The sequence below is a fragment of the Saccopteryx leptura genome, chromosome 3, assembly GCF_036850995.1.
Source record: "Saccopteryx leptura isolate mSacLep1 chromosome 3, mSacLep1_pri_phased_curated, whole genome shotgun sequence".
Classification (NCBI taxonomy): domain Eukaryota; kingdom Metazoa; phylum Chordata; class Mammalia; order Chiroptera; family Emballonuridae; genus Saccopteryx; species Saccopteryx leptura.
Genome location: NC_089505.1, coordinates 333,633,432 through 333,660,933, shown reverse-complemented (window position 1 = coordinate 333,660,933; position 27,502 = coordinate 333,633,432). Strand labels below are relative to the sequence as shown.

At 37.4% G+C, this 27,502-nt stretch overlaps 1 protein-coding gene and 1 pseudogene across 1 annotated transcript in view; both read right to left on the bottom strand.

Moving 5' to 3' along the window:
• The window catches only part of CPQ (carboxypeptidase Q), a 576,439-nt gene that overhangs the window by 66,044 nt on the left and 482,893 nt on the right, over positions 1-27,502 (bottom strand). The gene's annotated exons all lie outside the window — the stretch shown is intronic.
• LOC136397504 (SERPINE1 mRNA-binding protein 1-like) lies at positions 19,903-20,589 on the bottom strand (annotated as a pseudogene).

Here is a 27,502-nt window from a genome sequence, read left to right as displayed (position 1 = left end):
AATGATGTTACAGAAAACACTCTTGAGTTTTCTAAATGATTTGTTTGTTTGGCATCTCAAGCTCTCATGTCCTCAGAGTTTATACCCACAACCCTGCATAATAGCAATATGAAGCAGATTATTTCAGTGATGTTCAATAATCTGGTTAGTCAAAGTGGTAGGCTGAATAATGGCTCCCAAAAATGTGTACAATCCTAGTCCCCAGAACCTGTGAATGTTACTTCATATGCCAAATGGGACTTTGCAAATGTGACCAAATTAAAAATCTTTAGATGGGGAGATAATCTTGGATTATCTGAGTGTAGCCAATGTAATCACAAGGATCCTTATAAGAGGGACCTAGGAGTCGGAGAAGAAGGCAATGTAATGAGGAGAGCAAAGATTAGAGTGATACACTTTGAAGATGGAGGAAAGGGCCACAGGCACCAGGAGCTGAAAAAGGCAAGGAAGTGGATTTTTACTTCAGACTCTCCAGTAAAAAGCAGCCCTTGTAAACATCTTAACTTCAGTCCAGAGAAACAGATTTCTGACTTGTGATCTCTGTGACTATAAGAGAACAACTCTAGGTTGTTTTAAGCCACTAGGTTTGTGGTGACTTGTTACAGAGGCAATAAGAATATAACATGCAAGCTAAGCATCACAGTGATAATAATAGGTTTTATTCAGTTTTCCAATGTCTAGGCATATCGCTGGGTACTTCAGTGGACCATCTAGCCTCAGCCTCCCAGCTGCCCTCTTGAGTAACTATTTTTAATGAGTTGCTCATTTAGGACTGTAAAGCCAGTAGCCACGGCCACCATCACAGCTGCCTGGCCCATGCAGGTTTGCATTTGATTCGAACAGACGGTAATGAAACAACGGAGCCAAAAACTGGTGGGCTATTAGCTTTAATCCTAGCTTGCACCCAGAGGGCAAGAAACACACACAGTGGGAAAACACTTCCCTTTCCATTCAGGGCCCCCAAAACCACTGACTTATCGGAGTTCCCTAGAATCAAAGGTTTCTACCTCACCAGCCTTATTCACCTCTGTTCCCCATCTCCTTCTCTCTGCACAAACTGGCTTCTCCTTCAGCACTCCACCATCTTGGCTGCTTCTCCTTTCTTCCACGTGACTTTCTCTGCTCTCCTCCAGCATGGGCTCCTCTGCCCCATTTTATAGTCTAGAAATCAAAACCTTTAATCCAATATACAAACAAGGAAGTCTCTGATACAAAGTCATTTATCTGAGGCATAATGGGATTCCTCATGAGAATGCACCACACCACATCATGCAACAGTCAAGGGTGTGGGGAAAAGCTGTCTTAAAACTAAGCCTTAGGCTATAATGACCCTGCTTGCTTACAGCCTGTTCCCCACACCCAATGCAAACTATAAGCAAGCAAACATATATATATCATATTTACAAACTTACTTGACCAACAATGACACTGAGAGAGAAGTTAAGAATTTGTCTCAATTACACAGCTAATACCTGAACTCAGGTCTTTCTGATCCCCAAAGCATCTTTCTAATAAAAACACCAAAACCTGAATCTAGTAAAACCACTAGTAAAAGGAGGTAAGTGAAAGGAGACATCTTCAATGTGGCAAAGCAGCCGGCCTTCAATTACATGTTTAATTGGGAGAAAGGAGAAACGGCAACATATGCAATTTCCCTGTTGAACTGAAGTCACTCTGGCCTCATCTAATTTTCCCATTACAGAACCTCTTCCCCTGTTTCCTTCAGTGTTCCTGGAAGAGGGCGGCTTAACCCAAATAGCACAGTGGTTGGGTGGAGATAATTTAGTAATTAAGTGTTTTGGTTTCTAAGGTCTTCTTAGCCTCTAGCTTCTATCAAAATTGAGTCAACAAGAAATTTCCCCAGCAGTATTTTTGAAATCAGAGGTGGCTCTAAAACTCCAGAAAGAAACACATTCTTTTCACTTTTTTTTCAGTTTAAGTGGATTTCCATTTTTAAAATGAACAAAAAGCTTACATGATCACATTCATTTTTATAAGGAGCAGGATTTTACTAGATCTTGTCTCCCTCACTATATAATGCTATATGGTTGTCCAGAGCAGGAAGTAGGTTTGATATATGGTACTTTTTTTTTCTCTCTCTCCCTTTAGCACCCCATATAAGGTGACTTAGCAGTAAACTGAAAGAGGGATAGAGATAGAGAGATAATACAGAGATAGAGATGGAGATGGAGATGCAGGGGAGAGGGAAAGAAAGAGAGGAAGAGGAAGAGAGAGAGAGAGAGAAAAAGATTGATTTCACAAATCAAAGAAGTCAATAATAAAGGCCAAATACATAAATAAAGCAATATATGGGAAGGGAGGTTGACACATATTTTTGTATAAGTCCTGGATCAATTTACTTGAATCATATGCACTTATACACTTACAGGTCACTAATAGTTATAGGCAATTTCTTTGTTTAAACTTTGTAGAGCCATCCTTTACTCCAAGTAGATAGTAGATAGAATTCATTTTGCCTATGCTACTCTGACCTATTTGCATTGGCTTCTAGAATCCTATGTGGCAAAGAGAATAAATGGCTAAATGAAAACTCAGGCCTGACCAGGTGGTGGTGCAGTGGATAAAGCAGTGGACTGGGACCCAGGAGACCCAGGTTTAAAACCCCGAGGTCACCAGCTTGAGTGCAGGCTCATCCAGCTTGAGCACAGGCTTACCAGCTTGAGTGAGGAGTCGCTGGCTTGAGCGTGGGATCATAGACATGACAATATGGTTGCTGGTTTGAGCCCAAAGGTCACTGGCTTGAAGCCCAAGGTTACTGGCTTGAAGCCCAAGGTTGCTGGCTTGAGCAAGGGGTCACTCACTCTGCTGTAGCACCCCCTGGTCAAGGCACATATGAGAAAGCAGTCAATGAACAACTAAGGTGCCGCAAGGAAGAATTGATGCTTCCAATCTCTTTCCCTTCCTGCCTGTCTGTCCCTATCTGTCCCTCTCTCTTTGTCTCTCTCTCTTTGTCTCTGATACAGAAAAAAAGGAAACTCAGGTAGAAATAAAGTGATTGATTAGTGATGTCTGCTTTGGAGTCAGAATAGCAGAGTTGATAGGAGTGCTGTGCATTTGCTGAAGCCATCTATACAATCTGATCAACTATGGGGACAATATACTGCCCAATTTTGTTTTAAGACAATGCCAGCATCACTAAAACAATCTCTACTCCAGGATTATGCAGTTTTTATTTCTGCTTCTTCAATAGTTTCTTTAACTGACAACCAAATTTTTTTGCTTTTAAGCATACTCAAAAACAATGACTTTCATTTGAGAATATATTTGAAAAGAAGTTTAAATCAATGTTTGTCAAGTTCCTGAAGATAAGAAATATTATATGTGCTGAGACTCATTAACAACAATAAAGCTTTGTCTAACATTCTTTAACAATACAAGAGTGGTTTGGTATTGTTCTAATTAAGTTCCTTCATTGACTCAGTGAATAAATGGATTTTTACTTCCCACATAATGATTTTGTGAAATGAATGTATACAATCCCTGATAATTTAAATTAATTACACAAATTTAACTTCAAAACCACTTCTAAAACTTACTTAGAAACCTTAAAAGAATTTTGTCACTTTTCCTGTTTTGAAATTATTTAACAAACTATCATTAGATTTCCTCTTTTTATCTAGTATTTCTTTCCAGACACACATCATAGGGCCATTCTATGAATCATTTTCCCAGTCTCTGAAAACCACCAGAATCCTAGCTGGGTAGCTCAAATGGTTAGAGCATCATCCCTGTATACCAAGGTTATGGGTTTGAACCCTGGTCAGGGATCATACAAGAAAAAGACAAGGAATGCATAAATAAGTGGAATAACAAATGAATATTTTTCTATCTCACTCTATCTCTCTCTTTCATCCTTTCACCCCCTCTGTGAAATCACTAAATAATAAAAAAATTTTAAAAGAAAACCACCAGAATCAATAGGCCATCTAGGACATTGTTTTCATCAACAATAGCTATAATAATTCTATTTTCTAAGTAGCTAAAGTTTAAAGTTTTTCATCTGTTGTCTTCCTGATTTTTAAAATTCTCAATTTTTAGAGAGAGAGAGAAACATTGATTTATTGTTGTTTTCCCATTTATTCATGCATACATTAGTTGATTCTAGTGTCCCTTGACTGGGGATCAAACCCACAACCTTGGCAAATCAAGACAATGCTGTAACCAACTAAGCTAACCAGCCAGGGTCTTTCTGGATTTTTATTTAACAGCTGTCCTACAGTATTATTCCTAAAATATAAACATTAAATGATTCTAAAAGAGTTTATTTAATAAATGGCAGAGCTAGGACACAAATCCAGATGTTGTGACTGAATCTATACTCCCATCCTTGATCTTCCTGGTTTCTATTCCATCCTCTTATGATTCCCATGACCTAAGTGTAACACATTTCCCCACTGAACCATGATAACTTCCTTTCTATTATTTCTTTCTTTTCTCTTTGCCTGATCTTCCTACCCTTCTCTCTTCCAACTATTCAAAGTCTATAATCCTCCATAGCTCTTCTCTACTCTACCATCTTCATACATCTTCACTGTTCTCTCTTAATACCTTCCACTTTTATATTTTTAGTACCTGATGATATATTCCTGTATGCTATTTGATCCCCACTCATCCAAAAAATAATAGTTGAGGATCTACCATATTCCTACTACTATTCAGGCAGAAGGGAGACAGCAGTGAAAAATGTCTGTCTCTCGTGGAGTTTACATTGTAGTTGGGGCTCCTGCTTCTCGTGTTCACATCTAGATTTTTTAGGCTTCTTTATAGTAGTAAGCGTGCTTGTCTTTTCTTTATGCTATGAAGGGGCAATATAATTTCACTGTTGTATCACTAAATTGATAAAGTGGTTGTCCTGGTGGTGTATGAATGTAGCTAGCTAATGTCAGGGGAGTAGGCAAGTAAATTTACTTGAGGTACCAGCTCACTTCCTTCTCCAAGAAATTTTTCACTCTAGGAAATCTATATTACTGTTGAGTAAGGTACTCTAGGAATTCTTTAGGAAGGAATTTGTAAAGGAGTTGTAAGGACGAACTACCTGAAGATTGGTTTCCTATGTATGCAAAAGCAAGATCCGAAATATCCTTTTCTCAGACATGCGTATAAACCCCCACCACACTTGGGAACAACATTTTAAGAGGTTTTGAATTACTGTGCTCATTATTATGTCTTGTCCTCCTTTGATGTCTTCCTTCAGGACAACTGAAGTTGCTTTTACAACATTTCAGGGCTGGTGAGAATTTAGCACTAGGAGAAACCACTTGCTCAGAAAAGCATATTTTAATACTTTTTGCTGTAACCAACATGAACAAGGGTGGAGTTGAACCCACCAAAACAAATAATGTCTCCAGAGGCATGTGATGTGACTTCTAAGATGGCCAGATCCACTCAGACAATAAAAGAGCATACTTTGTGCCAGAGAACACAGTGATTTGTTTCAAACTCTAGGCTGCAATCTAAAGAGAGTTTGAGTAGTAAACAGGGGTATGGTACTGAGTTTCGCTATCTAGACTTATCTCTCAAAATTAATTCTAGTGATGCTTGTAGAAATATTTTGAAAACACAGAGTGTCCCTGGAAGAACAAGTAGGGCTTTTGTAGAGAGTTGTTGTCTAGAGCTGGTGTGTAGAGGGCAATATGCCTCTTCTCTGAAGGACTTAGAAGCAGTGTAAGAAGAAGAAAGGCACTGGAGAAAGCTTTTTTGAGTTGGTGATAAGACAACACAGTAGGACTAACCCCCACTAGACTGAGCATTTTGAGAGCAGAGACTGTATTATTGATGATTGACTTCCAGGACCTAGGACAGTGATTGGCTCATGGGAAATCCTCAATTAATGTTTTTGAACTGGACTAAATAGGAAGCAGCTGGAGAAAGCCATAATTAAGAAAAAAAGTGGTTGGTGCAAAGTTGGGGAGATTGTATTATTTGTGTACTCTCAGCTCTCTCCACCAATGTATCATGAGGGCCCATTGATATGTGAGAGAAGTATGGGGAGGAGTTTTAAAGTTTCAAATTACTCAGACTAACTGGCATAAAGAAGAAGATAAAAGCTATGATAAAGACAGTGCCATGTGTTTGCCATTCTTTCAGAGAATTCATCTTGGGAAACTTGGCATCACAAATGTTCTTTAACTGTTTTTAAAAAATACTTGGTTGCTGTGTTAAAATAAACTTATATTTAAAAGGCTTAAAGCTTTTTGTTTTTCTCCTGAAACCACAGAAAGACTACATTTCATAACTTCTTTGCACCTAGATGGAGCTATGGAGGCCATGTGTGCTCTGTCTAGAACTTCTTTTGTAATCTTCAATGTTATTGTGTAATCTTCAATGTTTCTCCCCACCCTTTCTGTCTTCTTAGCTGGTTGACCAGATGAAAGGTTTCAGTGGAGATGATCAAGGGTCTTATGCCTTAGCATATAGCAAGACCAGTAGAAAGGAGTCTAGGTACCTAAATAACTGTGTGGTGTTGCACAACATTCCTTTCCAAACACTGATGACTACTGGATGGTGACATGAACAAGAACTAAATGTTTATTAGTTAAGCCACTGAAAGGAGGTTGTTTGTTACAGCCGCCATCATAACTTACCCTGACTAATATGGAGGCCACCGAATTATGTGCTAGTTACTGAGACCTTAAACACTCTGATTCTTGACAGATTAGGGCTAGAAAATGGGGGATACAATCATATACATATTTTGATATGTATATACTGACTTACAAATTCAATTTATTAAGCATTTTCTGTATGTAAGGCATCAAATAAATAGCAAGCAAGGCACTTCAATATAGTCTTTGTGTACTCATAAATTTAAAGAAAGTCTAAGGTTGATATATTCTTCAAGTAGTTATGTCAGAATTGGCCACTACCAACTTCATGTTGCTTGTGATCATTAGCTATATCCCCTAAGAAAATGCATCCATAACATTTTTCTCCACTAAAAAAAGGAAACAGACTCACTGAGTAAAAACACTTGCAGTTTCATGAGAGATTCACAGAGTAGAAAGAGCCAAGCCCACCAGGCTGCTTCCTGGGCAGGAGCAGTACAACTCTAAAGCTTGTGAATAGGGTACCAACAACCTTCTCAAGGTGTGCAAATATGAGGTCTTAGGATAACTCAATTTTTCCTGGAATGTTAAGCTATCGTTCAGAAAAGGTCAACTCTGCCTAGGGAAGTGTGTACAGATAGAAGGCACCAATAATACAGAAATGGCCTGAGTTTCTGGAGCAAAGCATGTGTCAGTTTCAAGTTTCCTGGAGTGTACTTCCATGATGTCTGCATAGCAGCAATCAAGGGATTCCTAGAGAGTGACTACACTCCCCTATTCCTCTCTTTACAAGAAGAAAGCCTTTGCCAAAGCCTTCTGCCTTTGTTTTACATCTTTGTCATAAAGCAAGGTAATAACAGGTTGTTCTATATGCTACGACTACCTTTAAAATTCCATTCACTCTTCATCCCTTGGCCATCTTCACCCATTAGGTAAATAGGAATAACTGCCAGTTTGAGGTGCTTATGGGGTAGAAGAGTACAGGACCCAAAATACAGTCCTTGATAAGAAGAGGAACACTTATCTTCTTGTATCCAAAAGAAAGAGTGTGAATGGATGGATAATAAACTGCCCTTTGCTGAGCAAGGGAGAAAATGGCAGATGGGAGAATGCAGTTCGTGGTGACAGTTTGGGAGAGGAACTGACTAAAGCCATGCAGCAGGAGCATGAGGCCTCACTGAGGGCCCAGCACCAAGTTAGTGTGTATGTGACTTTTTCAAGTAACTCTTGCCTCTCCAGTATAGATGAGTCAAAGAAGGCCGATGAATAAATTTATAGACATCTGGGAGAAAGCTCATGCTTGTGAACTGTTCAGTGATCTCCTCAGCCTAAGATTTCATTATGAGTCTGAACAATTTGCAAAGCTGCAAATCATTTGAGATTTTCCCAAAGCTGTGTTGAGTACTAATTCATCTAGATAGACAGTATAACCTGCAAGGGAATCGGAGCCTTTAAACTCAATTCTCTCGTGACACTTGAGATATGAATGGAGAATTATGTGTCCAATTCTTAATCCTCAGAGAGCCAAGCACAAAAGTGTTTTATAAGAGTTATCAGAGAAAAGTTTTGTTCTTCTTAGAATACTCATTCTTGGAGAAAAAAGAAAAGAAAAAGAAAAAAAAAGCTGCAAGGAGGCTTTCACATAACTCCAACAAGAGAATGAGGAGCTTCCCAAGACATTCCCTACGCTTATTTGTGAAGCCTCTTACTTTATGGTGCCAGGGACTCTAGGTCTTGGCTATGATAAGACTTTAGATTTAAAGTAAAAGACAAAGCAATAGCAGGCAAATGTTTTCCCTCAAATACTTCATATTCTAGTTGGTAGTTTAACCTCTCAGTAGGCTTATTCCTCACAAAGAATACAGAAAGTAAGAGGTCTCATTGTCCTCTCTGCCAGCTTTCAAATGTGAGTCTCTATAGTTATCTAGTTCACTCATGTGGCACAACTGGGGGCTTCCCCACACCTCTTGAGAAAGGCTCCCTTGCCACAGTTCCTGCAGAAGAACTTGTGAAAAAAGCAATGCATATCCCACCCCAACACTCTGACTTCATTCCATGTTTACACAAAAATGAACATTTAGTAGGCTTTAAACCTGGTGTTTCTAAGAATAATCACAGCTGACAAGAGCTTTCTGACAGATTTCAAAGGTAATGGGTGTTAAAACTAAGTGTTGCATATGGTTTTTTACCAAGTTTTTATCTTACCTCTTTCATCCTTAGTTTTGAATAAAAAAATACTTCTTGGAGCATTTGGTGTTTTTTCTCATAGTTTTAGCAGCCCATAATTTCAGTGTTATGTGTCAATACCAAATGCAATACCTACATATGTATGTATCAACATAACATAAATATATAATAAAATGGTAGAAATCATGTGTTTTGGTGGGATTTTGTACTAGAGGTATTCAGGATCATTGCAGCTTATGTGGGGTGGTAAGAGGTTTTTATGGGCCTTTCATTTTATATCCAGCCATTCATACATCCATCCTTCACATTTGAGAAGGCTTTGGCCATCATTTCACTCTCCTTGCTCTTCCTGATAATTTTCCTACCAGTCCAATGATTCATGCAAAGAAGCCTCTCTTCAGTCTTCTTATTGTTCCCAAATCTCCATATTTACCTAATGCAGCGGTTCTCAACCTGTGAGTCATGACTCTGGTGGGGGTCAAACGACCAAAACACAGGGGTCGCCTGAAGCAGTGAGATTACATTCCAAATCATAACTGTAGCAAAATTACAGTTATAAAGTAGCCACCAAAATTATTTTTTGGTTTGGGGTCACCGCAACATGAGGAACTGTATTGCGGGGTCATGGCATTAGAAAGGTTGAGAACCACTGCCCTAATGCATAAGTTCCTAAATGCTAGGAAAATGCAACTCAAGATCAGATAAATTGATCATAAACAATGGCAAAGCTGGAGATTAAAAAACAGCACCTACAAAGAGAACCTGAAATGTTCATGACAAAAAAAAAAATCATACTTTTCTAAAATACATTTTATACTACAAGGAAACTTGATCTGAAAAAGAATAAAGTAGCCCCCGGACATCTTGGAATTGGGGTGACACAGTAGGTAGCAGGGCTGTTAATGATGTCTAGCCAACTTGTCCTCCTGCTGGATACATAAAGAACCTTAGAGAACCCTGGTATCAAACAGGGATGTTCTGTGACTATAATGAAGTGAATCAAAACAAGCTACTTTATATTTTTGTGAAAGCCCAGACTAAAACAAAGGCACTGTGCAAAGCACAAAACACTAAACATTCTCTTTTTCTGAATGATGTGAGTGGCTGCTGTTTTTTTACTCATTATAAGTTTAGTCTCCATCTGTTCTCCTCTCCCTATAGATAAGATTTGATAAGATACACAGTTATAAAGATTTCCAGTCATAGAATTATCTCCCTTCCAGAGAGCATGCAATCTAAAAGCAAACCCTTGCTTCTTTGGACCCTCACCAAATGCACTCCTAACCAAAACCCAATCCTCCAGGTCCTTTCTAATATCCTTTGACTTAGATGCCTCATGATTCCTCATGGTACGTGTTCCTCACTGTCATGCATAATGAAACCAACATTTCAACCATAGGTGCCTTCCTGGTCTTGGACAAAGAAGAGGTTATAGGGACAAAGCACTGTCAAACACTGCTTTGATATTAAGTACATCTAGTATTTGGAAAGGATGAAGTAGGTAAAACAATGAGAAAGATTTCTTTAGTGAGGTTGGACAAGGATGCTTCTCAAAAATTCTAATTTCAAAGAAGCCTTTGAGAACTTTTGCCCGCTCAGCAGCTTCTCTCTTGCACCTACACACTAACTCATGATTGGAGGGCTTTTGTGGTTTAACCTGACTTTTATCCTATACAACATCCCAGGCTAGCTCAGCAGCTCTTTGTTATTTTTGGCAAGTCAAATATGATTGAGCTCTGAGTATGGAAACTGTAAGATTTCCAAGGGCAGCACTTAGAGGGGGTTAAGGGTAGGGGGTTAGAAATGTGATGTGTAATCTGGGATCCCAATATCTGCATAGAAATGAATTGAGATCATATGAAGGTAAAGTAGAAAGTTATGAAGAAAGTCTTTGAGAAAGTGGTTTTACAAACCATCATCTAAAACTGAGGAAAATTACTATAAAACATAAGGAAAATGTTGTTTTCTAGGGGTATTGAGTTTTTGGAAATATGTTAGTTATATAACTACACTACCATGTAGAAATTAGTTTATATTGACAAGCTGTATCTCAACATTTGTCAGAGCATCGGTATTATATGGGAAGAAGGCAAAGGTATTTATCTCCACTTATGCACTAGAAAAATGAGTTGTGGTAATAAGTCAGCACTGCCAAAGTTTCATCAACTGCACTCTGAAACTCACCAGGTCTTCCTACACCAAAGCACTCTCAGTATCCACCAAACACTGTTCATGCCAAATAGCTTAGTTGTTATCTCTTTGGTTCTGAACTTGACATTAACACACCTGGGAAAACACTGCCTAGATCACATAATTCTTCCGTGGTTACAATTGCTGTGTGAACACATGAGCAAGAACTCAGTCTATTCCTCAAAGTATGGTTCCCAGATGCTCTACATCTTAATCAGCAGGGAAACTTAAGAAAAATAAAGGTTTTAGGTCCCACCCTAGACTTACTTTATTAGTATTTCTGGGTATGGGACTTAGGAGTCTGCACTTCTAACAAGTTTTACAAGACAGTCTTAATTACATTGTTTGGATACTACTAGTCCAGGGTAAATAAGTGTTTATAAAGGCCACTCAAAGTTAAAGAAAGGATCGACCGCCTAAACCCCCCTACGTTGAGTTTGATACATGTAAAGGGTAGCGTCGAGAGGGAAAATGTTCAATTTAGGAGTCACCAAGCAAAATTTCAGAAGGGGCTCCTTTATTGTTTATTGACTACAAAACAAACAGATCTCCAGCGGAAGAGGTTTCAGAGTTTTTTCAGATCCTCTTGTAACAAAGCTTCTGTTCTTATGCTCATAAAAAGGGAGAAAAAAATCCTCTACTAATAGCAGATGAAAGCAACTAGCAGACTATTCTAGGGTAGCAAAATCTGTGGCCTTAGGTCGAATCGTGATTGAAGGGGAGACTGTGGGCTATATCCTAGGTCATCAGAATAGCTCCAAGGCCTGTGCTTGTAGGAAAGCCGGAGACACACGGTAATGCCATTTCCTTAATAACAATGGCTGCTTAGGTATTTTGGAAGGCGTAATATTATAAAGTATTATTTTTTTAAACAGGAGGGTCACCTATAAAAGTAATCACAAGCATAGTTTGGACTTCATGTTTTACAGCAAAACTAGAGGCAATTTATTCTTTTCTTCCTGTGTTTATAGTAATTTTAGTCAATCTGTATTTTTTAGTTACCCATGGCTAAAATTAATCAACTTTGGTAAAAATGTTAAAAATCAGTCTGTTGCCCTAAAGTTGTGTTTTGTTTCTTTTTAACTGGACCCTAGGTTCTGAGTGAATAATCTCTCAAACTAATAGACGCAGCCCAAAGGAGTGATGGGATCCTGCAGAACAGCTAAGGGAACTGGCAGCTGGTTGCGTTTCCTCTCAATTATTCTCATCTCACTGTTGAAACAGTTAAGTTTTAATTCTTTAACAATTGCATAACACCTGAAAACCCAGAGTAAAATCACATTTTGGTTTATAAAAAGACATTCTAGGTTACGTAGTGTATAATAAGGTAAGCAAATTGTGTGACATTTCTATTTACAAAAGATTCATGTGGGATTTGAATGCAGTATGTAGAACTAAACAACAGGTATCAGAAGAAGCCATGAATGTTTTTGCTACATTTTCCCAAATGATTATTTTGAACACAGATGTTTAAAATGTGCTACAGATGTATAAACTAAGACATATAGCTGTTTATAAAATTAAAAGTCTCGTGATCAAAGATAAATTATTTACATTTTTAAACCACTACCAGCCTGGCAACTAGTTTGATAACTATACTTACATGAAAGTTATTACCACTACTTTCATCACTAACATTTCTTCTTTACCACCAATATTTTTAGAACACACATCAATTGTGAAATATTGCCAGAGAAGTAAGAACTTCCTTTCTTGAAATCATATTATGAGAAAATGGGTAAAAAGAAAAGCTCCTTTTCTCTCTTTTTTCCCTCTTTGTTTATGCATTCTTTTTGGAGATAAAATGCTTAATAACTAGAAGTCAAATATCCTTTGATGAAAGAAGAAATTTTAAATATTATTTTATAAACTGTACTTGTATATTACCAGAACAAAATAATAATTGTAAGTATTCCAGTTTAAAATCTGATCAAGTGCTCTAAATGTATAACTTCTTTTTAAACCACTTACTGCAAATAGGCATTTTAAAAACCAGGTACAGACTATGAATATAAAATGTCCCATGTTAGCAATAACCTTTTGTGTTTTTAGTGAGAGATTTTCAAATTAATCTTTCAACATCCACATTGAGAAATCCCAGTTCTTGTCAGTTCTCAAATTTAATGACAGCCTTTTGCATTTGTGATGCTGAGGATTAAAATGAGGTAATGAATGCACAAACTTAGGTGATTTAGTTTACCCTTAGTCCACAAAATTAATGCAACTGGATTCCTAGTGGAAAAAGCTTTTCAAATTTAAAATTCTGTTTTGGATTTCTTAATTTACTATTCAAGATGTAATGCTAACTACCATTATAACAGAAGATTAAAATAAAGAGAAGATTCTGGTACTCTTTGGGGTGGTAGGGACTTGCTGAGAAGGACTGCTCCTTGGGGAGGGTGGAACCCATGACCTCGGCAGCACGCACCTGGGAGCAGAGCACTTGGCCAGGCCGGTGCTGGCCCCAGTCAGGAGCCCCAGTCTGTCTTGTTTCCCTGTCATTTTTTATTTTCACAGTGCAAGGCCATTTCTTCTGCCTCATATAATTTGCAGCCATTATCATAGATATTAGATGTGGAGAGACAAGGCAGGTCACCTATTCCCCAGCCTTTCACACAGAATGCCCCTGTTGAATATTTATGAAGCTGTTGTTAGCAGGTGCCTGTGGAAGCCAGCCTATTAGCAGTCATGGTCATTTATAACCACCTGCCCCATCCCCAACAACATCAAAAGAGCCTTAAAACATAACCATACATTGAGAAATACATAATGAAGAAGTGCTGGATTCTGGACATTTGACTAATTGCCAAATAATGAGGTTAATTAAACACTTCTAGAGAAGCTAAATTCCTCTTATGTTTGGGGATCAGTTGAAAAGGCTCTGAACAATACCTGGAAGTAACTTTCTTCTCATTTGTGTAGGAGAATCTTCTTCTTCTTCTTCTTCTTTTTTTTTTTTTTTTTTTTTTTTTGTATTTTTCTGAAGCTGGAAACGGGGATAGACAGTCAGACAGACTCCCAAATGCGCCCGACCGGGATCCACCCGGCACGCCCAACAGGGGCCGACGCTCTGCCCACCAGGGGGCGATGCTCTGCCCCTCCCGTGGCGTCGCTCTGTTGTGACCAGAGCCACTGTAGCGCCTGGGGCAGAGGCCAAGGAGCCATCCCCAGCGCCCGGGCCATCTTTGCTCCAACGGAGCCTCGCTGCTGGAGGGGAAGAGAGAGACAGAGAGGAAGGAGAGGGGGAGGGGTGGAGAAGCAGATGGGCGCTTCTCCTGTGTGCCCTGGCCGGGAATTGAACCCGGGACTTCTGCATGCCAGGCCGATGCTCTACCACTGAGCCAACCGGCCAGGCCTGTGTAGGAGAATCTTAAAGTGTGCTCTTCCTAGAGATAAAGAAATACAGCATACTTCAAAAGCCAAACTGAAGGATTCTTTAACTAGCATGAATTTAGTTACTACAAGACAGCACAGCCCACACTTGATTAACATAAGACAACAGTCTTAGTATTCCTCTGGGACAATGCTAGTTCTGAGATATTTTAAGCTGGTTACAAAGCAGAAACTGAAGAGAAGACCAGCATATTTGATATATGGGATAATTTAGACACAAAGCCAGATAAACCAGGACTCAAGAGGATTTATGTGTGTGAGGTTCTGTGTCTTGGGTGAATAAGACTGCACTGATCGCAAAGCCTTTATGAACTGGGAAGCTGCCATTCTTCACTGTTTTTAACATAATCTCAAGGTTTTAAAGACTGTTGAGAATAACAGGTTTTAATGTCAGTCACTTTTAGACCTGTACTGCATCTCATACCATTAGAAGAGTGCTTTTAGCTGGTCTTAGCCTCAGTTTCCTCACATGTAAAGCAGAATCAGCAATATCTACTCACAATGGATATTAAGGAGAGTATATAAAATAATAAGTATAATACATTTGGCACCATGTAGTTCTTCAATAACCATTAGCTTTCCTTTCCCCTCTGAGCATTCTATAGTTGCTTTTAAGTGACAGGTTATTTGAATGCACAGCAAAACTTTTTTTTTTTAGTTTTTTAGTTTTTTTTCTAGATTTTAAAGATTTATTTATTTTAGAGAGAAGAGAGAGAGAAAGAAAAGGAGGGAAGGAGCAGGAAGCATCAACTCCCATATGTGCCTTGACCAGGCAAGCCCAGGGTTTCAAACCAATGACCTCAGCATTCCAGGTCAACGCTTTATTCACTGCGCCACCACAGGTCAGGGCAGCAAAGCTTTATTATAGGTAAATTTGCCTATGCAATCAGATTTTTAAATTATCTTTGACTTATTGAACAGTGGAGCAGATTTTTTAAGTGCCAAGCAATTGAAACAGCTTCTTTCACATAGCCTTGAGTTTAACAGCAAACCAGCGCAAAATGTAGTTCTGGGGCAGGGGCACTCGTGCAGCCTGTTTTCCCCATTTGAAGAAGGAGGCAGCCTAAGATCTACAGCTTTTTTGCTTCTCAAAGCTTCTCAAGCTTCTCTTCAGTAAACACTAGATAATTTGTAGGTCACTTTCTCTTTTCTCTAGTATGGTGGTAATTCATACAGATATTAAGGATAATTAAGCATTATGACACACATGATGTTTAAAAATTTAAAACACCCATTAACCATCATGTATGAAACTACCATTGACTTTAACCTTGTCTCAAACCTGTTTCCCTTCTAGTTCTCCTTTCAGCCATCAACTAACCTCTAAGGTTGCTCTTTTACTAGAATCTATTTGCTTGTTCATAGTAAGTATAAGAGATGCTCTCAATGTTCAAAAGCAGTACCTGTCTTAAGTGAAAAAAAAGTTACTTTGGTTACAGATATCCAATGTTAAATATTTGAATGCAAACAGGAAAAAAGGTCTATATTTTGAATGTTGCCAAATTCAAGGTTTTAAGATTAGAGAAAAAAAAATACCTCTATAGATGACTTGAAGATGAAGCTGTACTTTACTAAGTTCTAGATACTTCCTGAATAAAAAAAAAAGACAAATTCCAAGAGATGACAAGAAATATGCTAAATAAAAGAATGAATAAAAACACAAAAGCAGCAGTTTAAAGAGGAGAATGAATAAAGAAAATAAAAGCAGAAATTTACAAAGTTGATAGATATTTAAAAGAAAGCCTATGCTTATTATCTGGCATGGTTCTTTGGTAGACACACACACACACACACACACACACACACACACACACACACACCATAGTAAGGGAAAGCAAAAAGGAATACTAGTTTGTTTACAAGGTACATAAACACAGTCTCAGGAAAAATTAAACTCTTTAGTTCCAGGACAGTTAAAAAGCATACACTTTGTAAATGTCACTGAGGACCTGTGACCTGAGGCATAGGGAAGCACATGTCACAGTATGAATGGCACTGTATGTGCCTCTGTAATTGTCAACAGATGTGGCATGCCAACAGACTAGAAACACAGCTTCCACTTAACACATGCTTTTGGTGGCTGGCAGGATGGGAGTCTTAGAAAAATGAAGGTTTGATGAATGAGGTATCCTGCTTAATTGTGCTAAACTGTTTAGTTCATAAATAGATTCAACAGTTGAAAAACAGGAAACTTTTTCCTGATTCTCTTGAGAAAAAACATAAGGGAGGGGTAGAAAGGAAACGAAAGAGAGAAGCAAGAGATCATGTTGCCAAGGGATACTTAAACTATAAATCAGGCATCTACAATATGTGGCCATATTAGCAGAAATTGAAATAAAATTGGTACCAAGACTTGATGTTTAAAAAATTAAGAATACATATTTCTTCAATACTAAGATATTTTCATCAATTTTCTCCCTACACTTCAGTGAAGTTTAAGTACCTATCCTTTTAAACAATTTGAAATCCATAGTTGACCTTTATTTGTAATTTTTGATCTAGAAAATTCTGTGCTATTTCACCTCTTGCTGCTGAGAGGGTCATGAGCAGACTAACTACTACAGTGAAAGCAATGTTCACTTTTGGAAAAATAAGAACTTTTGGTTATAGAGTCTTAAAACTAGAAAAGGCTTAGAAAGATAATTCCTTCATTTTCAGGTCAGGTAAGATGTACTATCTATATTTTTTGATGCATACTATCTGGGACTAGGGTCCTTGCCTATAGAGGCTAACTGGTCAGTTATTCTCGTACATAATCTAGAACTTAATGTTGCCCACGAGAGCTAACTAGAGTGCCATCTGTGTCCTTGGCCATGAGATAGTTATTTTTTTCACATTCACTCATATACTCCTCCCCTCAACTTTGATCAACCTATAATTAGTTTACTGTGCCTGAATAGGAAATGCAAAGAGGACTCAAAATCCCCCAAAGCATCATTTGACATAGAAGTCCTAGTAATGCTATTAATATTTGGCTTTTTTTTCCATTGCTTTCTTTGCTAAAGTGTTGAATGAGGTTATGGTGAAGTGAGTCAGGTGCTTTCCTAAATAGTGCCATGGAACCATTAAAGTAGTAGGGCAATTTAAAATGAATGTCAGCAGCTTTATCAATCATATCTGTAACCACAAAGAAAGTGTGCTAAGACCCAAAGATCAGTGAATACCAATAATACTTGTGCATCTTTTGCAATGTTTCCTAGGATACTTAAGTACATGCCCAGTCATCTTCTCTACTGGATCTAATATAAGTGCATGTTCATAGTAAGGACTCTTCAGTAATTTTTTAAATATAAAACTATTCTTCAAACTCTGAAACTACTTATTGAAGATCAACTGTGAAGAGTGTAATTAATTTTTGAATACATTGTCACTTATCAAATATATTCCATTTTCACAATAGTATTGTGAAATATTATTGCTCTCATTTCATAGATCAGGAAACTGAAGATCCAAGAAGTTAAATAATTTTTCAAAAGCACATTAGTATAAAGTGATGAATCCTGTTCCTCTTTTACAATCTTGTTGCTTCTTCACCACAAGTATTAGGTAAGTGGTGAAAACAATCCAAATGTTAAAGGGTGTCCCTGGTTTTTTGTGATCATTATTTCTCATTGCCTTATTCTCAGATAACATACACAGTAGATTAGTTGTTGAGCATGTAATATGATTCTTTCTGCTAAGCTGTAGAGAGTGTAAATAACTCTGCTAAGTTTTCCCACTTGTAGAGAGACTGTGGGGTGGGAGCAGGACCTATTAGATAATACAGATTGCTGGAAACATGGCATCAATTTATCCAACTCCTCATATGCATGTCCACCTGAGTGTCTCAGGTGAAGAAAACCAGAGAAGTTAAGGAATGCTTGTGTTGTTCCCATCTTTGGGATGATTATCATATATAGGTCATGAAAAGCAGAAAGACTAGATGTTTTAAATTCAGATTTTTTTTATTGCTTCTGGGACCTTACTACTGTCTTTTCTTAATTGCTAATAGATCCTAGGATGGAAGGGATTTTATGTATTTTATATATTTTGAATCAGATTTCAACAGTGAAAATAAAGGTGGTTTTTGTGTTCTTTATCCCTTCTTTCTATTTCAAGGACTACACATCTTGACCACAGGGATGGACATAGAAGACTGATTTTCCCAGTGAGCTGGATATGATGGATTACTTGGCTCTTCTATGCTAAGAATCTTTAAAGACATGTCTTAAGCTGCCTATAGTCATAGTTTAGCATCTGAGGGGACAGCTGGCTTGAGAGAATGAAGGCACCATGAAAGAAGTTGGAATATGTACCAGAGAGATAGAATATGTGTTCTAACAGCATACAAATTCCAGAATCTGTAAGTAGTTGTTGAGTGTGTAATATCCAGCCCTACCTTCTTGCAGCTTGCTTAAATTCCCCATTTTTGCTTCAAGTCATCTGAGTTAGATTGCTGTTGCTTAGTACTGGAGAAATCTGGACTAATACAGAAATATTGCTATAACAACTGAAGTAGTAATAGTGGCTTGTTGAGCATTAACTTTGTGCCAAGCATCTCACTTAGAGTATCATTATTTTTTCATCAATATATCTAATGAAGCATTATATCAGTGGTAGTCAACCTGTCCCTACCGTCCACTAGTGGGTGTTCCAGCTTTCATGGTAGGCGGTAGCGGAGCAACCAAAATACATATAAAAAGGTAGATTTAACTATAGTAAGTTGTTTTATAAAGATTTATTCTGCCAAACTTAGCGAAAATCTGACATAAAGTACTTGGTAAGTAATTATTATTATATGCTTTAACTTGCTGTAACTCTGCTTTATAAATTTCATAAAGTAAAGTTACTTCCCTACTTTATAAATCACCATTACTGTGGAACTGGTGGGCGGTTAGAAAATTTTACTACTAACAGAGATACAAAAGTGGGCGGTAGATATAAAAAGGTTGACTACCCCTGCATTATATCATCATTTTTAAAATGAAGAGATTGAGGCTCCAAGAGGTTAAATGTCTTTCCTAAGGTCACACAGCTAACGAGTAATAGAGTGAGATTTTTATTTTATAAACATGTTCACACCTATATTTCAAGTTTGGAAATGCATATTTGCAAGCAGCAATATAATATATTCATGAAGAAATCATAATCTCTGAAAATTATGAAAACATTCATGCTACCAATACATTTCTCAATACAAAACTGACTACCATTTTGTTAGTTCTGTGTAGAGAGAGAGTTCATTTTTCAAATAGATAAAATTCAGTCTGCAGGTGTGAATGGTATGAAAAACAGCCTTTTTTAGTAGGTTGGGATCCTTATGCATGCACCACCTCAGAGAAGTAGGGCCTACAAAGGAACCAGGGTTGTCCAGTTAAGCCAGAGTTTGGAATACTTCTGGGTTATCTACATCAGCAGAAGCACTTTACTTGTCAGTCTTGCTGCTACAGTTTGGACATCCTCCACACCCATGGCCACGTCTCCTCCCCTGCCACCACTGTACTGGGTGGCCATGGTCTCCAAAATTGATCTCCAGTTGAGACGTTATATCATTTGCAGCAAGGCTTCTATAAATGGTAATGCATAATTAAATCTTCAGCATGAGCCTCTTCACTCTTTGACTTATTTTGGGGACTGTTAGTTCACCTTTGACAGTTTCCCAGTTGTGAGATCTGCTGCTTCCCAGTTTGTCCTCTTTCATGCTAGATCTATCACTTCCATTATGCCTATCAAATCCAACCCCTTGGCCCCTTCCACATCCACAGCTTCCTCCACCTCTTCCAAGACCACCACGGCCTCGGAAAGGCTGATCAATAATCCGTTTATCAGTTCAACATCTCCTTCTTCACCCTTTGCTTTGAGTGGCTTTCCAAATCATCGTTCATGAGGAGGTTGCCTTTCTGGTCTTCTGGCAGTTATCTTCTCTTCACCTGAAGTTGTTGATCTGGTCTTCCAACAAATCTTAGTCCTTCTTTCTTAAGTGCCACCAGCGGCTGTGGCTCCTCTTTCTTGTCAGCCATGCCAACATTGGACTGCAGTGGGCTCTTGTGATATTTCTGGGACTCGATGCAGCTGTTTTCCTATAGCATCAGAACAAGTCTGGGCTGCACCCTGAGCTGTGTTCTTGTCCCCAAGGACCCCAAAGCCGCTACTGACGACATCTTTTTCTTCTCTGCTGCTTTCAACACCTCCAAGGGGTCTGATTCATTGTCAAATAATTGGTCGAATCGGTTGATAACCATGTGCCGAAGCCTTCCTGTAAATGCCCAGGCATGATGGTGGCTCCGCGGCGCATTCCTCCAGGGATTGCTGCAGCCTGCGAGCCAAGAGAGCCTACTTTAGCTCTTCCCACAAGATTAGAATGAAAGTTTGAATCCATTTTTCCATGGCTTCTAAATCCATGCTCCAATTTATACAAGCATAACTCAGTTTCATTGTGCTTCTCTTTACTGTATTTCACAGATGTTGCTTTTTTTTTAATTTTTAAAAAAGTTGATGGCAAGACCCTCCACCAGCAAAAAAGATTACAGCTCACTTTATTGTGATACTCACTTTATTGCAGTGGTCTGGGATCAAACTTGCAATATCTTCAAAGTATGCTTGTATCTCAAAGTGGTTTTCAATTCTGGCTGCATATTGGAGTCACCTGTGGAGCTTCTGGAAACAGGTGTGCTCAGGCCCTCTCTCTAAGCCTATACAAGTTTACGCGAGTATAGTAGGTGTCATTCACATAGAATACAATGGACTTGTGCTCCAGGAGGTGGGGGCACCCAGGGGATGAATAATTTCTCAGTAAGTGGTGCTCCCTGCACTTGTGCAACTGTTGTGGCCCTGCAACCAGACCAATAAAACCTGAATATTTGGGAGTGGGGCCCAAGTGTTGATACTTTTAAAAGCTCCCCAGGTGATTTTAAAGTGCAGTCAAGGGTGTGAACCACAACTATAAACTAAACATGTATCTTGGGTTTATATGTCCTTTGGCCCTATACTAACGTAAAATGAAAAATTAAATCTTATTGTGGGGTGATTGAAACTAACATGCCAAATGACTACATTATCAGAGTATCTCATATAAAATCTGTCAGGAATAGTGAGTGTGAAATCAATCACTGACCCCTCTAGACAATGGCTCTACTTCTGTACTGCACTTTGTAGCACTGACAAAGATATTAAAGTGATATCTATGGATGTCCTCATTCTTTCAATATAACATCAACAATAATTAATGAACTATTTCTGCAAAAATATGTGGGTTTTGTAAAGATATGTCCAGTACATATTTTCACCTAGGTTTAAACCTTCCATAAATGGATAGTTTGGGGTATTGATAGGTCATGCCCTATCTCTATATAAGACTCTTCTCTCACCTGGACTAATTCAGCCATCACCATAAAAAATAAAGATATAAATAAAAGAATGAATACAGAGGATGTACTTATTTTAATAAGATCATAAATTATTCCTATTTGCAATTTCTTTCCTATTATATAAAGAAAAGTCATAAGTAAGCATTTAAACATTTTAAAAATCAGTAGTTTCAGGATTTAAAACCAAAATATAAAAGGTGAAAATGATATCACATTCATAGTAACTTGCAGTAGAGGTTAACAGAAATTTGTATATCTCTAGTGAAATATACATACTAAAACCAAAAAATATGCAATAAACAAACTTTTAAATAATCATGCTCTTGATAATTGTGTTGGTATTATTATTACAACATTGTATGTCTATTATATTGTGTGTATATACAACAAATGAGTGGTTATATTGTTGTACTAAGAAGTAGGATTTTTAGCCAGGGAAAAATGAGGAACAGATATAATAACATCAGTGGGGTAAAGTAAAACCTTGTTGTTCTGAACCTGAATTGGAAATATTATTCAATTCATGATATATTTCTTCTATAGAGAAAAACAAATACAATTTCCTAGTTATATCCACTGAAAAGACCTAGAAACAGTGAAAAAAACAATAAGAATGAGGGTACTAAATGTTCAGACTATGGCCTTTTTATTCCATGAGAAGAAGCTGGGCTTTTTTGGAGAAATAGTTGATTTCACATCTAGAGTAGGAAATGTACAAGATGGTCTGAAACATTTCTTTTTGTACATCATAAAGCTAAGATAGTATCAAGGACTACAATGGTCATGTTGAAAGGACTCAAAGACCAACTTAAATAGGCAATCACTAACCAAAGATGGGATAATGTGAGTATTAATAAGAATAAGTACTTCAAAAATAAAGAGTTCAGAAATAAACCCATTCCTATATGGTCAATTAAAATCTGACAAAGGAGGCAAGAACATACAATGAGGTAAAAATGGTCTATTCAATAAATAGTACTAGAAAAATTAGATAGATACATGCAAAAAATGAAACTAAACTACTTTTTTATAGCATATACAGGAACAACCTCAAAATGGATTAAGAACTTCAATTAAGACTCAAACCATAAAACTTCTAGAAGAAACCATAAGCAGTAAAATCTCTGACATTTCCCTTAGAAATATATATATATATATATATATATATATATATATATATATATTTGATATATTTTCTCAGACAAGGGAAACTACAACAAAAATAAACAAATGGGACTACATCAAACTAAAAAATTTTTTGCACAGCAAGGAATATCATCAACAAAATAAAAGGGCAACTTCCTAATAGGAGAACGTATCTGCCAATGATACATCTGATAAAGGGTTAATATCCAAAATGTACAAAGAACTCACTACTGAACACCAAAAAAACAGGGAAATAAACCATCCAATTAAAAAATGGGCAGATGCTGAATGGACATATTTCCAAGTAGGCCAATGGACATATCAAAATATGTTTAAAGTCACTAATTGTCATAGAAATGCAAATTAAAAGCACAATGAAATATCATCTCACATCTGTCAAAATGAATATCATTAATAAATCCACAGTAACAAGCATTGGTATGAATGTGGAGAAAAGGGAACTCTTGTGCCCTGTTAGTGGGAATGCTGATTGGTGCAGCCACTATAGAAAACACTATAGAAATTCCTCAAAAAACTAAAAATGGAGCTGCCTAATGACCAAGCAATTTCACTTCAGTTGTATCCAAAGAAACCCAAAACACTAACTTGAAAGAATATATTCTATGATGCCAAAATAACCCTGATACCAAAACATGGAAAAAACAACAAAAAAATGAACACTATAGACTAATATCTCTAATAAACACAGATGCAAAAATCCAACAATATACTAGAAAATAAAATACAATAATACATTAAAAAATAATAGCTTATGATCAAGTGGGATTCCTTCCAGAAGCACAAGGATGGTTCAGCAAATGTAATTGATCAACGTAATATACCATATCAACAAAACAAAGTACAAAATTTATATAATTCTATCAATAGATGAAGAAAAAATATTCAAGATGATACAACATCCCTTTCAGTTTACAACACTTAATAAAATGGCTTAGAAGGAAAGACCTCAACATAATAAAGGCCATATATGACAAATAATCAGCTAATATTATACTATATAGTGAAAAAACGATGGCATTTCCTTTAAAATCAGGAACAAGAAGACAAGGCTGCCAACTCCACATTTATTCAACATAGTTCTGGAAGATTCAGTTAGAGCAATCAGGCAAGAGAAAGAACTAAAAGGCATCCATATTGGGGAAAAAAGAAATAAAGGTATAACTTTTTGCAGATGACATGATCCTGTATATAGAAAATGCCAAAGGCTCCACTGAACTTAGAAAGAGTAAACCAATAGAGTAAAGTTGCAGAATACAAAATCAATACACAAAAATCTATTGCTTTCCTATACACTAAAGATGAAACTTCGGAAAATGAACTAAAAAAAAATTCTTTTAAAATTGCAACAACAACAAAAGTACGTAGGACTAAATTTAATAAAAGATATGAAGGACTTACATACTGAAAAATAAGGAGTATTATTGAAATAAAATGAAAAGGACAATGAAATGGAAAAATATTCCATGTTCATGGATTGGAAGTATCAACATCGTTAAAATGGTTATATTACCCAAAGTGATATACAAATTTAATGCAATGCCCATTAAATGCAAATCCTAATGTCATTTTTTAAAAGAAATAGAACAAAAACTCACCAGGTTTGTATGGAATCATAAAAAACCCTGAATAGCCAAAGCAATCCTGAAAAAAAAGAATGAAGCCAGAGGTACTACACTGCCTGACTTCAAATTACAGTACAGAGCCATGATAATCAAAACAGCATGGTATTAGCAGAAAAACAGACAGATGGAACAGAATCCAGAGCTCAGAAATAAAACCATATACATATGGACAAATAATCTTCAACAAAGGAGGCCAAAAATACACATTAAAAAAAAAGAAAGCCTCTTCAATAAATGGTGCTGGGAAATTGGAAAGCCACATGCAAAAGAATGAAACTTGACCTCAGTTTATCCCCCTCACAAAAATTAATTCAAAATGAATCAAAGACTTAAATACAACATCTGAAATAATGATTACAGAGAAGAAAACATAGATACTAAACTTATAGACCTTGGCCGTAGAAACCAACTTATGAATTTGATCCCAAAGGCAAGGGAAGTAGAGGCAATAATAAATGAATGAATGGGACTATGTCAAACTAAAAAGCTTCTGCATAGCTAAAGAAACCAACAATAAAACAAAATATCAGCCAACCAAATGGGAGATGATAGTTACAAACAACAGCTCTGATAAGGGGTTAATACCTAAAATATATCTATCTCTCTATATATATCTGTATATATCTATATATCTATATCTATATATATATATATATATATATATATATAAAGCTCAGCAACAAACAAACAATCTAATTTAAAAAAATGAGAAGAGCTGAACAGACACTTCTCCCAAGAAGACACACAAAAATCTAGCAGATATATAAAAGGATACTCACCCTTACTATTAGAGAAATGCAAAGCAAAATAATAAGATACTACCACAGACCTGTTAGACTGGCTATTATCAACAAGACAGATAATAACAAATGTTGAAGAAGCTGTGGAGAAAAAGGAACCCTCATTCACAGTTGGTACAAATGCAAATTAGTCCAACCATTTTGAAAGAAAGTATGGTGGTTCCTCAAGAAATTAAGAATAGAATTATCATATGACCTAGCAATCCTTCGACTGAGTATTCACCCCCAAAATTCAAAAACATTGTTTTACATTGATATGTAAAGACATATGCATTCCCATGTTCATTGCAGTATTATTTACAGTGGCCAAAATATAGAAACAACTAAAGTGTCCCTCGACAGAGGGTTGGATAAAGAAGAAATGGTACATATATGCAATGGGATACTACTCAGCCATAAGAAATGATGACATATTGCCATTTAAAACAACATGGATGGACCTTGACAACATTGTACTGAGTGAAATCAGTAAATCAGAAAAAGCTAAGAACTATATAATTTCACACATAGGTAGGATATAAAATTGAGACTCATGGACATAGATAAAAGTGAATTGGTTACCTTGGGGAGAGGTTTGAGGGGGAGGGGTGAGGAGAAGGGAGTAAAGAGGGACAAGTATATGGTGGTGGAAAATGATTTGTTTTAAGCAACTCAAATGCTATAGAAATGTTTAACTGAACCCTGGCCAGTGGTTCTGTGGATAGAGTGTCAGCTTGGTGTATGGAAGTCCTGGGTTTGATCCCCCATCATGGCACACAGGAGAAATGAGAGTTCCTTTTTCTCCACAGCTTCTCCAACACAGAAAATATAAGAGAAAGTGGGAACACATTAAATAACATCATGGAAATTGAATGACCTAAATCTAGAATGTAGGAAATTCCACAGGAAAATGTATTTGTTTCTTTGTAACAAATAAGTGTCAAGAAAGAAGAAAGGTGAAGGGAGAATCTATAAATTAAAAGATACTTAATAAATATCAAACAATTGCATTGTTTGAACCTTACTGGACTCCTGATTTAAAGAAAAAAAATGCAGGTGAGGGGGGGTGGAGGATCCAAGATGACAGAGTAGGTGGAAATTACACTCTCCTTCTCCCAGCACCACTTCAAAATTACAATTAAATTATAAAACAATCAAACTAGATAACCATCTGAAGACAAGCTGAAAAGAAGTCTTATATAACTGGATTTACAAAAGAAGCCACAAGACTGATAGGAGGGGCAGACATATGAAAAGAGCTGCCCGCACACCTATGTATGGCAGTTGAGAATCCAGAGGGCTATCTCAGTTGCTCATGAAGGGAGAGGAGTTTCAACCCCATGCCAGGCTAGCAAGCCCAGACCACCAATTCCAGAAAGAGGAGCCTACAAAACATCTGGCTATGGACAGAAGTGGGTATTCCATCCATCCTGGTGAAATGAGAGACTTCCAGAAACTCAGGTGCCCTCTTTAAATGGCCATGACACAAAATCTCAAATATACACACTCACTATTGGTCCCACTGAAGGCACAGCAGCTTAGAGCAGTAGTCCCCAACCCCCTGGCTACGGACCAGTACCAGTCTGTGGGCCATTTGGTACCGGTCCGCAGAGAAAAAATAAATAACTTATATTATTTCTGTTTTATTTATATTTAAATCTGAATGATGTTTTATTTTTAAAAAATGACCAGATTCCCTCTGTTACATCTAAGACTCACTCTTGACGCTTGTCTCGGTCACATGATACATTTATCCGTCCCACCTTAAAGGCCAGTATGTGAAAATATTTTCTGACATTAAACTGGTCCATGGCCCCAAAACGGTAGGGGACCACTGGCTTAGAGGGAACCAGAGAAAACATAAACTATGTGGCTTTGGGGAGAGGGCTGGAGGGACAACTGCCAATGTTCCTGTGTTGAGTCCACTTCCCACATTGCCCACAGACACCATCTTTCATGAGCTGAGCAGTTCTACCCATATAATATTAGCCTGGAGAGCTATACAAGACTTACCCAGCTGGCTACCTGAGGCTATGCCCTGCCAAGATTAAACAGGACTGTGGAATTTGCTGGCAGTGACTAGCCTGGGCCCATGTTGCTCTTTCTTAAACCCTCCAGAAATTCTGGGAAAGCTTAGTGGGGGATGATGTTAGAGAGATACAGTGTGAAGCTGAGTTGAGGGGCTATCGGGGAAGAGACATCTTTCTACATACCTAACAGGTATCATTATTCCTATGATGAGCCCTCCCTCC